We start from the raw sequence: 14,087 nt of genomic DNA on the forward strand, positions 1-14,087 counted from the left end.
CAAGGCGAAGGTAAAGAGTGACTAGTAGAATCATTTTCTGAGATTCGCTCCCACTTTGGTTTTGGGTGTATATCTGACATCATGCCTGTTAAATTTACATTTGCCAGGAGAGCCAAAGTTATCTGTTCAACTCTTTCTTTTTATTTTAAATGATAGTGTGGAGACCAGCAGATGGTGTCATGGTTACGTCGTTGGAATTCCACGTAGTTGACTACGTTTCGAGTCCTAGACCCGGCGACTTAAAACTCATGCTAGGAAAAAAAAAAAAAAAAACAGGAAAAACATGCTGGACACATGTGCGTGCATGCCCAAAATCCCAAGAGGAGAATGGAAGAGAAGGGATGACAGTGTGGCCATCCCCCGAAAAAAAAAGATGTCTCACTTTCTTAGTCTATTTTGCTCTCTGCCTCTCTGGTGAGCGCACGTGCCCTATAGCAAAAGACTCTCAAGGGACCAGCAGTTGGCATAATGGCTATGAGGCTAGACTCCCATACAGTCGACTGTGGTTTGAGTCTTGGACCCGGTGGCTTAAACTCACACTGGGCGCGTGTGCATGCATGCCCAAGATCCTGAGAGGAGAATGGAGAAGGGATTGCGGCGTGGCCATCCCCCCTGGGGGATGATTTCTCACTTTCTATCTCTCTCTGTCTCTCTCTGTCTTTCTGGCAAGTACATATGCCCTATAGCAAAAACTTCTCCAAAATAAAAAAGAAAAGAAAAGAAAAACGTGAGTGCATATGTGTGTATGTGAGAGAGAGAGAGTGTGAGGAAGAGAGAATCCTCAAGAGGGTCTCATCACACTGCAATCCCCCTCCAGTTCCTCAGAACCTTGCTGGTGTGTTTTAGGTCGCCCCAGAGATCTGCGCCTGCGGCAGGTCTGCTGGCTTCTAGCACATGGCATGCTGCACCTCCTAGGCTGGGCCGGCCCATTCTGCAGGACTGCCACCCACTCTCCTATCAAAACCATCATGGCTCACATAAACCAATACGTGACAGGTTGCTCAGCGAAAAGTCCCCCTTTCGTCATGCTTTTCCGTGGCGTTTTCAGGGTAGTATATAGATACGGGCATGCACATTTGGGAAGAGTATCTAGCTTAAACCCTCCTATTTTTTCCTCTTTCCTTCTCTTTTCTTCCTGTGCGGACTTTTGTTCATCTTGCTAAGTTAGTTTAGGTGGGATTCAATTGTCTCTGACTCTAGACGTTTTTCCTAGGAAAACACTTCGAATGGTAGAGACCTCAGATCCCAGTAAGAATGGACTATTCACTCGTCCCACATGTGCCTCGGGCTGTCCTACCCCTGGGCCTTCATGCACACTTGTCCACCTGGCCCATCTCACCGCATCTCCAAAGGTCTAAGCCTTCATACCCTTCGAGTACACACCACACGCTATCTGCCCCCTAAAACCTCGCCCGCCTCCCCAACTCTGGACACTCATCGAACTTCATATGCCTCTATGCCATATATCCTTCTCTTTCTTTCTTTCTTTCCTGTTTTTTGTTTTTTTGGGTTTTTTTTTAGAGGTTTTTGCTATAGGGTGCGTGCGCTCACTAGAAAGACAGAGACAGAGAAATAGAAAGCAAGAAATCACCCCCCAGGGGGAATGGCCATGCCGCAATCCCTTCTCCTCCATTCTCTTCTCGGGATCTTGGGCACGCACGCACACACGCCCGGCATGAGTTTAAGTTACCAGGTCCGGGACTCGAACTGCGGTCGACTACATGGGAGTTCCAGCGACATAGCCATTTTGCTAACTGCTGGTTCCCTTGGACCCAGACTCTTGAAATATGTCGACGCATGTACATGCATGCCCAAGACCACAAGAGCAGAATGGAGGAAAAAGGATTGTAGCATGGCCATCCACCCTGGGGGGTGATTTCTCACTTTCTGTGTCTCTCTCTGATTCTCCAGCAAACACACACACCCTATAGCACAACTCACTCTAAAAAAAGTTTGTTTGTTTTTTTTCCCATAGAGCATGTGCACTCACCAAAGAGAGACAGAGAGATACAGTGAGAGGAGAAGTGAGAAAGCAACCCCCAGGGGGGATGGCCACACCACAGTGCCTGCTCCTCCATTCTCTTCTTGAGATTTTGGGTGTGCACACAAGTGCGTGAACGCGTGCACACACAGGCCCAGAGTGATTTTCAAGGGGCAGGTCCAGGACTCAAACCAAAGACAACCATGTGGGAGTTCAGTGCTATAACCACTGCGCCACCTGCTGGCCCCCAGAGTTTATATTTTTATATTAATTTTTCTTTATGTGGTTTACTCTTCGAAACAATTCAACTTCTTCGTCCTCTCTGGCATTAGACCTAAATTTTCTACCTCATGGGAGAGAAAGATGTTTACTTTTCTCAACAAAAGGACAGGAACTTGGAAGTGTCTGACTTTTTTCCAACCTGCCATGGGTTATGTTAGTATACCAAGATAAAAATCTATTCTCGATGCAAATGCATATTTGGCTATGTAAGCTAATATTTTTATCCTGCCCTAGTGGTACACCATTCTAATCTCTGAAGCCATGAAATATTGACACATTCTTCTTTTCCCTAGAATATTTGCATTACTTTGCATATCGAATAAAATAATATTTTCATCTGCAGAGCTATGGCCCCAATTCCTCACTCCCCGTAGGAGTTACGTAACGACAGCAGGAGACCGACCTGCTTCCTTTGTGTTGGTCTTAGCCTGGATTCACATAATCTGTTCCAAAGTAGGGCATTATCAAAAATGTAGGCTACTTCGTTAGACTTCTTTTCTCCATTTAACTCTTCGGTGGAAAGAGAATCATTGGGCTAGAAACTCTTTGACTCACAGGTGTGTTCTAACTCTTTGTATCCTGCTCACAGTTCTTGGGATAATGGCATCATGCAGATGTCCAATGAGCGATTTCACCGAATTAGTTGAGAGCCTTCACTTAGGCAGTCACTACTAATCTTGCTGTGTCCGAGCCAAAACTATGGACTATAAGAGTTCTTCTTGTGCTTTGTCCTACTAGTGTAGGATTCTGTTTGTCACTAGTGGTGTGGCGGACATCGCTAACCAAGTTATTAGAGTTGGCAGTTTATTGCATTTTTTCATTTTGCTTAACAAAGACTGACTGAGACAGAGACGGAGAGGGAGAAAGCAACTCCCATGGGGAAGGGTCATGCTGAAATCCCCTCTCCTTCATTTTTCCCTCCGTTCAGGATTTTGGGCATGCACACGTACATGCCCAGTGTGCTTTTCAAGCCACCAGGTCTGGGATTCAGAACCACGCAGTCAGCCATGAGCTGGCTCAAGAATGAGCAGTTTAAAGAATTTTAAGCTTCTTTTTATATATCATGCCTTTTTTTTTTTTTTTAGAGGTTTTTGCTATAGGGCACATGCGCTTGCCAGAAAGACAGAGAGAGACAGAGAGACAGAAAGCAAGAAATCACCCCCCAGGGGGAATGGCCACGCCACAATCCCTTCTCCTCTATTCTCCTCTCGGGATCTTGGGCACGCATGCACATGCGCCCGGCGTGAGTTTAAGCCACCGGGTCCAGGACTCGAACCGCGGTTGACTATGTGGGAGTCCAGCAACATAGCCATTACGCTAACTGCTGGTCCTGTATCATGCCTTGAAATGGGAAGAAAGTAGGGCTGAAGACCATGAAGTTTTCCTGTGTACTAAAAGAAACTCCTCCTGGCAAGTATCTGTAGCAGGCTGCACTATGGACCCCCAAAGGATGTCCATGTTCTTATTCTTGGAACCTGTGAATGTTACCTTAAATGGAAAAGAAAAAGTACAGATATGACGGTTAAAGTAAGGGTTTTGAAATGAGTAATTACCCTGGATTATTTGATGGGCCCTAAATGTAACTACATGTATTTTTAGAAGAGGGAGCTAAAGGGAGATTTGTGGGGGTTTTTAAAGAAAGATTTGTGCGTTCACCAGAGAGACAGAGAAATAGAAACGATAAATCACCTCCTAGGGTGGATGGCCACTCCGCAATCCCTTCTTCTCCATTCTTCTCTCAGGATTTTGGGCACGCACGCACACGTGCCCAGCATCAATTTTAAGCTGTTGGATCCAGAACTCGAACCGTGGTTGACTACGTGGAAGTCTGGTGATGTAACAGTTATGCCATCTGCTGATCTTGTAAAGGGAGATTTGAAAGACAGAAGAGAAAAAAAAAACATGACCCCAGATGTAGAGATTCAAGTGACATGGCCACAAGCCAGGGAGTGCCAGGAACCACCAAAAACTGGAAGAAGCAAGGAAAATAAAGGAATAATACACTGTCTTATCTCTCAAATGTGTCTATTGTCCATTTTTTTTTTTTTTTTTTTTTTTTGGTCTTCATTTTTCAGCATATGTGTGTGTGTGTTAAAATTTTTTTTTTTAATTTCCATTTCATTTTTTCTTTTCTTCCTAATAGATTTTCTTTGTGGGTGTCTCTAAGAAAATAACCTTTTGTATTCTTTTCAGTTTCCTTACATGTAGAGTTTCAAGCCAATTAATAAATATCAGGGCTAGCAAGTGGCATGGTGGTTAAGGCACTGGACTACCACATGGTCAACCACGGTTTGAGTCCCAGGCCAGTGACTTGAAAATCATGCCAGGCACAGGTGCACGCGTGCCCAAAATTCCAAGAGGAGAATGGAGAAGAAGGTATTGCAATGTGGTCTTCCCCCCTGGGGGATAGGGATTTATCACTTTCCCTCTCACCGTCTATCTCTGGCAAGTGCAAGTCCCTATGGCAAAAAATAAATAAATAAATAAAGAAAAGACAAAGATAAAAAGAAACCATATGGGGCACATATGTGTGTGTGCCCAAAATCCTGAGGAGAGAGTGGAGAAGAGATTGCTGCATGGCCATCTCCCCAGAGGGCGATTTTTCACTTTCTCTCTGCAAAAAACACACGTACCCTATGACAAAAACCTTCAACAAAATTAAAAATAAATAATTAAATAAACATCTAGTCAGGCCCTGGGTGGCATGGTGGTTGGGATGGCTGGATCCCACATAGGTGACAGCACCATTTGAGTCCCAGACCCAGCAGCTTGAGAAACACACCAGGAGCATATACCTCTGTGCCCAAAATCTCGAGAGGAAAACAGAGAAGGGATCATTGTGACCATCCCCCTGGGGCGTGCTTTCTCACTTACCACTCTCTCACTTACTGCTCTCCCCCTTCTCTCTGGTGAGGACACACACTCTGTAGCAAAAAGTAAATAAAGAAATATTTAGAAATACGTAATGACCGGGACCAACATATGGATAATGGTTACATCACTGGACTCCCATGTGGCCGACTGCATTTCTGAGTCCTGGACCCAGCGGCTTGAAACTCACGATGGGCGCGTGTGTGTGCATGCCCCAAATCCCAAGAGAATGGGAGAGAAGGGACTGCAATGCGACCGTCCCCCTAGGGGGTAATTTTTCACTTTCTGTTTCTCCCGCCAGTGTATGGCATGTGCCCTATAGCAAAAGTCTCTCAAAAAAAATAAATAAATAAATAAAAGAAGAAAGAAAGAAAGAAAGAAAAAGAAAGAAAGAAAGAAAGAAAGAAAGAAAGAAAGAAAGAAAGAAAGAAAGAAAAGAAAGATGCAGTGATCATCTGATATGGTCTGGAATGGTTCAGGCATTTGGGGGGAGAGGGGGCATAAAGAATAAACCCCAACTTTACTGATTTATACATTAATTGTGAAGCACTTTAAATAAGGCCATGCTCCACTGTGTGATAAAATTCAAAAAGTGCCAAAGTCAGGCAGTGCCATAAACATTTAGAAAGGTGGGTAATCTCTGAGGGGCTGGAATGAACCGGGTGGGTTCTGTTGAGTAGATTTTTTAAATTGTCAGTGGGCGTGTGCTCTTGGCAGAGAGAGAGAGAACCTCCCCCAGTCGGGTGTGGTCATGTCACAATTCTTCCTCTATTCCTCCTTCCCCTCAGGATCTTGGCAGGGCAAGCTCCTGTTGTTTTTCCAGCTGCCAAGGCCAGGATTAGAACTGTGGTTGGCCACATAGGATCCTGATCCCTTAACTGCTGAGCTATGGGGCCACCTCTGAATACAAAAATTATTAAGGTAGGCATCTGGACAAAAGAAAGAGTTTAGATGGCATCCTTGGATCAGTGAGAAATCGTGAAAGGATTCCTCCCTCACTTTAATTTCTTTTTGCATTATAAAAATAATCTAGGCTTTTCGTCAAACATTTCAGAAATATAGAAATTAGAATGTAAAATTCCTCTAGAACCCCACTACTCCCCAAGAAAAGCTTTGCTAACATTTGGATTATAGTCTTGCAATTTTTATTGTACATATTGTACTATGTTTATACGATTATTACAGAAATGGGATTGTGCTGTAAATACTCTTTGTAACCTGCCATTAAGGACTTTTTAGCAAAATTAAAAGGGAAGCCATATTTTAAGATGATTAGTCTTTTGGCAACATGCTTACAGATCTCCCTAATCCTTTCGAATTACATTATGGACTGTATTTAGGAGCGAAAAGAAAACAGAGAGAGTAAAAGCTGTTTCAATAATATTGGCAGGAATTAGGGTAGGGACTGTAGCAGTTTCTTTTTTTTAAGAACTATCTATTCAATTTTATTTATTTATTATTATTATTCAATTTGACCAGAGAGAGGAGAGTGAGAAAGCAAGCCCCCAGGTTTAGGACTTGAACCATAGTCAGCCATGTGGGAGTCCAGCAACTTCACCACCACGCCACCAGCCAGCAGTAAGTTTCTGATAAACTCAGAGATTGGGGAATTTTTCTATTCTTTCAAGACCTTGAGTCACAGGGACCAGCAGTCAGTAATGGCTATGTCGCTGGACTCACATGTAGTTGACCGTGGTTCGTGTCCTGGACCCAGAGGCTTAAAACTCACGCCGGGCACGTGTGCATGCGTGCCCAAGATCCCAAAAGGAGAATGGAGAAGGGATTGCGGCGTGGCCATCCCCCCGGGGGGTGATTTCTCGCTTTCTGTCTCTCTGTCTCTCTCTGTCTGTCTGGCAAAAGCACGCACCCTATAGCTAAAACCTCTCAAAAAAAAAAAAAAAGACCTTGAGTCACATAAAAAAAAATTAACTCTCCCTTTACCATTATTATTATTAATATTGCCAAGAGTACATGTACTTACTAGAGAGAGACAGAGAGAGGGAGAGTAACAGTCCTGGGGGATGGTCACGCTGCAATTTCTTCTCCATTTCTTCATGTCAGGATTTTGGCCACACATACACGTGCTCAGCATATGGCGGGTGGATTCACACTACAGGCAGCCACGTGGGATTTGACTCTCTTACTAATACACCATGGGGCTAGTCCCTTCCTTTACCTTTGACGGAACTGGAAAATAGAAAAGATTTCACTCATCCACATTTTAAGATAGCCATGTGCTCCGATTATAAAAATTTTTGCAGTCTAAAAGGCAAGAAATTGCTTTCTAAGCAGTTACAACATGGCTAAAGCAGTATGTTATATATAATGATACCTTTTCTGATTATGAAAGTATCATATAATTATAAAAGCTTTTTTTTTTTGGAGAAGTTTTTGCTATAGGGCACGTGTGCTCGCCAGAAAGAGAGACAGAGAGACAGAAAGCGAGAAATCACCCCCAGGGGGGATGGCCACACCGCAATCCCTTCTCCTCCATTCTCCTCTCGGCATCTTGGGCACACACACACACACACACACACACACCCGGCGTGAGTTTTAAGCCACCAGGTCCGGGACATGAACCGCAGTCAGCTACATGGGAGTCCAGTGACATAGTCATTATGCTAACTGCTGGTCCCATTCCTAAAGCATTTTTTTAAAAAACATGAAAAATACTGAAAAGTAAAACAAAAAATAAAATTTACCCAGAATTCCAACCGTCAACTGTAACTCCCATGCATATATTTCTGCTTGTTTTCTTTCGGATGTTTTCCTGAGCAAATATATATATATATACACATTATGTACATGCATTTACATTTTTTAAATGAAATTGGTCTAATATAGGTTCTGCTTTGTGTCATACAATTTTTATTTGACAGTGTGTTGTAAGCATTTTTCCATGTATGTAAATATTCTCTTTTAAAAAGTTTTTTTTTTTTCTCCTTACCAAGGAAAAGCATGAACGCAGCCCCCCACTACCACAGATTGTGCAGTCCAGTTTCCCACAGTTGGGGCCGCCGCAGGGGTCAGCACACCCGGAGTGCAATGGGTAGGCCTCACCCTGGGAGTTTTCCCAGTTGTGATCACGGTATCCCCTGCCAGGGAAGTATAAAAAAAGTTTGTTTTTCCAAATTGGTATTTTTATTCTTTTTGTTGCTTATAAATAACAGTGACACGATTTCATTGCAAAAATGTGCACACACGTACACACATACACACACACACACACACACAGTATACAAGATAGAACATGAAAGTCTTCCCTTAACCTCACCTCTCAGAGGTCCTGAGCTGGCTTCATTCTACCCGATGCGTACATCTCTTCAAACGTGTGTTTAATAACCGTACGCGTGGGGACCGGCACACTATAATCCTCTCTTCTTCCTTACTTCTTCCTTTCTTCCTCCTTTCAGGATTTCGGGCACACAAACTTACACACCCAGTGTGTTTTTCAAGCCACAAGGTCCAAACTCAAACCTCACAGTCAGCACATGGGATACAGTGTCTTCAGCCACCACGCCACCAGCTGAGAAAATGTGCAATTTTCTTTTTTTTTTTAAGAATTATTTTATTTAACTTTATTTATTTACACATTTTTTCATTTCAATTTGACCAGAGAGGGAGGAAGAGAGAGAGAGAGAGAGACCAAGAGTGAGAAAGCAAGCCACAAGTTCAGGACTCGTACTCACCCATGTGGGAATCCAGCACCTTTAACCACCATGCCATCTGCCGGCCCCGAAAATATACAATTATCTTTTTTTTGGAGAGGTTTTTGCCATAGGGCGCATGCACTCACCAGAAAGAGAGAGACAGAAAGTGAGAAATCACCCTTCGGGGGGATGGCCATGCCACAATCCCTTCTCCTCCATTCTCCTCTTGGGATCTTGGGCACACACGCACATGCGCCCGGCATGAGTTTAAGCCACCAGGTCCAGGACTCAAACCACGGTCAACTACATGGAAGTCCAGCGACATAGCCATTACACTAACTTCTGGTCCCGCAATAACATACAATTTTCTAACTGACTTTGGTGACTCAACAATATATAGTGCTCCTCTCATTAAAACACATTCATCTGGGGCAGCTGGTGGTAAAGGCATCTGGATTCCACCTGGCTGACTGCATGTTTCTAGTCCCAGACTCAGTGACTTCAAAAAAACAATGCCAGTAGAGAGGGTGTGGACACATGCTCAAAAATGCTCAAAATACTTAGAGGAGGGAGAAATGGTGGAGAACGGATTGCAGCATGACCATGTGTGTGTGTTGGGGTGGGGAGGGCGCTTTCTAACTTTCCCTCTCTCTCTCCAGCAAGTGCATGTGCCTGCTGGCAAAATTAAAAACAAAAACTTAGACTAGCAGATGGCGTAATGGTTATATTGCTGGACTCCCACGTAGTTGACTGTGGTTTGAGTCCCAGAACCAGCAGCTTAAAACTCACACCAGAGGGGACCAGTAGTTGGCATAATGGCTATGTTGCTGGATTCCCATGTAGTCGACCACAGTTCGAGTCCCAAATCCGGTGGCTTAAATCATGCCAGGTGCATGTGTGTGTGTGTGCCCAAGATCCGGAGAGGAGAATGGAGACGGGATTGTGGCATGGCCATCCCCCCTGTAGGGTGATTTATCGCTCTCTGTCTCTCTCTGTCTTTCTGGTGAGCACATGCGCCCTATAGCAAAATCCTCTCCTCTCCAAAAAAAATCTCACACCAGGTGCATGTGCATTTGTGCCCAAGATCCTGAGAGGAGAATGAAGGAGAAAGGGTTGTGGTTTGGCCATTCACTCTGGGAGGTAATTTCTTGCTTTCTGTCTGTCTCTCTGGCAAGCACATGTGCTCTTTGGCAAAAATCTGCCTAAAATAAATAAATTAAATAAAAACAAAAAACAAATTCATCTACCTAGTTCCTTTTAATTGCTACTTAGTATTCCACTGTAGGTGGCCTGGTGGTTGAGGTGCTGGACTCCCACTATGGCTGATTGTGGTTCAAGTCCTGGACCTGGCAGGTTGCTGTCTCACTTTCCCTTTATCTTTCTCTCTGATTCTCTCTGGTGAATTAAAATAATAAATAAATAAATAAATATTCACTGTCTAACTGCATTAGAATTTATTTGAACAAATCTCATTGATGGATATTTTGATCGGTTCCAATTTCTGGCTATTATAAACAAAGTCTCAGCGAGCATTTTGTTCATATGGTTGCATATCTTTCAAATTGTTTTCTCAGGCTACATATCTAGACATAGAAATATTGAATCTGGACTCCGATGTAGTCAACTGCGGTTCGTGTCCCGGACCCGGTGGCTTAAACTCATGCCAGGCACATGTGCGTGTGTGCCCAAGATCCCAAGAGGAGAATGGAGGAGAAGGGATTGCAGCGTGGCCATCCCCCCTGGGGGGTGATTTCTCTTTTTCTGTCTCTCTGTCTCTCTCTTTCTGTCTGCCCCCTATAGCAAAAACCCCTCAAAAAAAAAAAAAAAAAGAAAAGAAAAGAAAAAGAAATATTGAATCAAAGAGTACACCCATTGGGCTGGCTCCATGGCACAGCAGTGAAGAGAAGCCAGATCCCACACGGCCACTGTGGTGCAAATCCCCAAGCTGGTCAGCCTGAAACATGCCAGGCACACTCGTAAGTGTCTAAGATCCAGCGGGCTAGAGGACTAGTGAGGGGATCATGGCGTGAGCGGGCCCTGTGGAGAGTGTTCCTCTCACTTTGACATGCACACACATAAATAAAGGAGGGAATAAACGAGGATGCCCATTTATAGTTTAGATAGCTAATATAAAATTGTCCTTTCACGTTATTGTCCCATTTTTACTCCCATCACTACAATATGAGAATGCCCTGAAATACATGATTTAAATGGTTGTGAACTATTTCAGTTTATGGGGGTCTAGTCATTCATTTAATTCCCCATTATGGTATTACCAATGGCTTGCATTTCTACAAGTAATACTGTAGTAGATAACCTTGTAATCTTCATATGAATCTCTTATTTTCCTAAGATACAATCTTTGATATACAATCATAGAGCCAAAGATAAAAATATCTTTATGATGCTTTGAAACATAGCTTCAGCTTGATATTTATAACCAATGGTTGTTTTTAAGAATTTATTTGAGGGCCAGCAGGTGGCGTGGTTAAGGTGCTGGACTCCTACATGGCTGACCATGTTTGAGTCCGACACCTGGTAGTTTACTTTCTCACTTTTTCTCTCTCTGTCTCACACGTGAGTGCACGTACCCTGTAGCAAATTAAAATAATAATAGTAAATAAAATAAATACTTCTTTTTAAAAATGGAATGCACTTGATACAGAGCCAGCCAGTTTACATGGTGGTTAAAAGCAGTGGATCCCACATAGTCAACTGTGTGGTTCAAGTCCTGGACCCAGTGGCTTGAAAAACACACCAGGTACATGTGTGCATGCCCAAAATCCCAAGAAAAGAATGGAGGAGAAGGGTTGCAGCATAGCCAAACTTCCTGGGGGTGATTTCTCACTTTCTCTCTCTGAAGAATACATGCACTCTATAGCAAACTGAAAAAAAATAAAAGAAAGAAAGAAAGAATTTACTTAAAGCTAACTTAAAAAAATATTTCTAGTAACTAATATTGTTTTTGCAAATAAAGACTTCTAGTCCTAGAATCATCTTGGGGCTGTTTTCCTTTCAGTTACTTCTTGACATTTTAGGCCCAGGATTTTTTTTTTTTTTTTTGTCAATCGAATTTCGATTCTGTGTTAAGTAGCAAATAAAAAGTTATGTTGGGCTCTTTTCCTGCCGCAGGTGAGTCGTGCGGAGGCGCTGGCTCCGGTGCGTTCAAGATTCGGCTGCACCATAATCCACCACCGGGGCCAAGGAAGGCATGGCTGCTGGAGGTGTAATGGATGTTCATACTGCTTTACAAAAGGTGCTGAAGACCGCCCTCATCCACGATGGCCTAGCAGGCAGCATTCGCAAGCCGCCAAAGCCTTAGACAAGCACCAAGCCCACCTGTGTATGCTTGCATCGGCTGTGATGAACCTGCGTGTGTCAGGTCGGCCAAGGCCCTTCTGGACACCAGATCCACCTGACTAAGGCTGATGGCAACAAGAATCTAGGGGAATGGGTGGCCTCTGTAAAACAGGGAGGGAAAACCCCGGAAAGTCGGTTGCAGCCGTGTGGTAGTTAAGGACTATGGCAAAGAATCTCAGGCCAAGGATGTCATTGAAGAGTATTTCAAATGTAAGAAATGAGAAGACAATAAAAATTGGCTCCCGGAAAACAAAAACAACTTACGTTTGCACATTTGACAGTTCAACTTATCCAATACGGAAATATGAATCATTATTAACCCAAACTATCACACCCCTTTAGGTAAGGGATTAACCCTACCTGTCATTTCCTTGATGAGCAAGGGAATAAATTGTAGTCAAGGAAATAAAACCTTCACTGGACTCTTGAGGACAATTTCATAATATGAAGTCATGAAAAAAATGCTAAAATTTCTGTGTGCGTGCGTGCCCAAGATCCTGAGAAAATGGAGGCTCTGTGATCTGGTGGTTAAGGCAGTCACATGGCCAACCCTGAAACTGAAGTCCCAGACCCAGAGGCTTGAAAAACAAGCCAGGCACAAGTGCATGCATGCCCCAAAGCCTGGCAGGCTGGAGAAATGGAGGAGAAAGGACTGAGGCATGCCCATTCTTCATGGGTGGCACTTTGTCCCTCTCCCTATCTCTCTGTATTGAGCATGTGCACCACCTGGCAAAATTTAAATGTAAAAATTCCCTAGCCTGTTAATGGCTATTTTATTCAAATAAGACAAGACAGCAAGCCACCAGGTCCAAGACTTAACACTGTGGCCGGCCACGTGGGAGTCCAGGACCTTAACCACCACACCACTGACTGGCTCCTGCTTTGCCGTTTTTGACTGAGGGGACAAAAGACAAATGTTTAAACACTACTACATTATCTTATCAGAAATGTTTGATTACTATGTAGAGATAGTATTTTCAAATCTTCTCTTTTTTACACTTTCCCCCTCCTGCCCCCTTCCGTAAGTCCGTTTCTTGCTAAAGAAATTTGGTAAAGGTGTGTGTTTGTGTGTGTGTTTGTGTGTGTGGGGGGTGGATACCTGATTTTGTGGAATGATAGAGCTTTCTTCAGGATATACCATCACCATCTGGTGGACTTTTGTCCATTACCATTAAGGATTTTGTTTTAATTCTTTAAAGTGTATTTATTTATTCCGGGAGTGACAGAGAGAGAAAGACACAGCACCCTGTTAGGGTTCTCACACTGCGACCCACCCTCAGCTTAGGCTAGCTGGAGCCAGGCACACAGGTACCCAGCAAAGTCAAGGAGGTCTCCAGACGTGAACTGGCAGCCTTCGCGGCACGCAGCATTTTGCCACTGCCCCACCCTCTCTCTGCCACCTGTCTCCCCACCCCCTTAGGGAGTTTTAATATGGCAATTTTTTTTTTTAGTTGCAAGCACAAAACTCAGCCCATGTCCTCTCGGTAGTCCCTCGATAGGTACGATAAAGCATACTGAGGCCAGATGCAGCCCGAGCCAGAGGTGTCTACCCCATGGCGCCTCTGCATCTATGCTGTGCTGTCACACGACTGTAAAATAACCTGTTGAAAAAAGAAATCCAGCGAAGAGATTTCATCTGTGGTTTGAAATGTTCTGTTTTGTTTTGTGCTTGAGCCCCATCTGTTTCAGTGGTTCCTTTTGATTTGAAAAAATACTGGTCTGAAGGGAAGGCTGTAAGTTTCCAGACCTGTTTTTCCGTTTCTCTGGTTGTGCCGTACTGTCGGGGTGTTCTCCCACTTCCTTTTGATATTCCCCCACCTCGGTGTTATTTTATGATGTGCTTTCTCCATTTCTACCATCCCTTTTCCCTCTAGACATAATCCTCCTTTCCCTTTGTCCCATTAATCCCCCTCGCCCCCACCCCGCCCCATCCCCACCTCCCC

General features: G+C 43.8%; 1 non-coding gene across 1 annotated transcript; it reads right to left on the reverse strand.

Moving 5' to 3' along the window:
* Window positions 1–8,081: 8,081 nt before the first annotated feature.
* On the reverse strand, window positions 8,082–8,244 carry LOC114006203 (U1 spliceosomal RNA). Its single transcript, XR_003547955.1, has one exon. It is a non-coding gene; the product is annotated as a U1 spliceosomal RNA (small nuclear RNA).
* Window positions 8,245–14,087: the final 5,843 nt, after the last annotated feature.

Source organism: Tupaia chinensis, unplaced genomic scaffold, assembly GCF_000334495.1.
Source record: "Tupaia chinensis unplaced genomic scaffold, TupChi_1.0 Scaffold146140_1, whole genome shotgun sequence".
In the NCBI taxonomy this organism is placed as follows: Eukaryota; Metazoa; Chordata; class Mammalia; order Scandentia; family Tupaiidae; genus Tupaia; species Tupaia belangeri.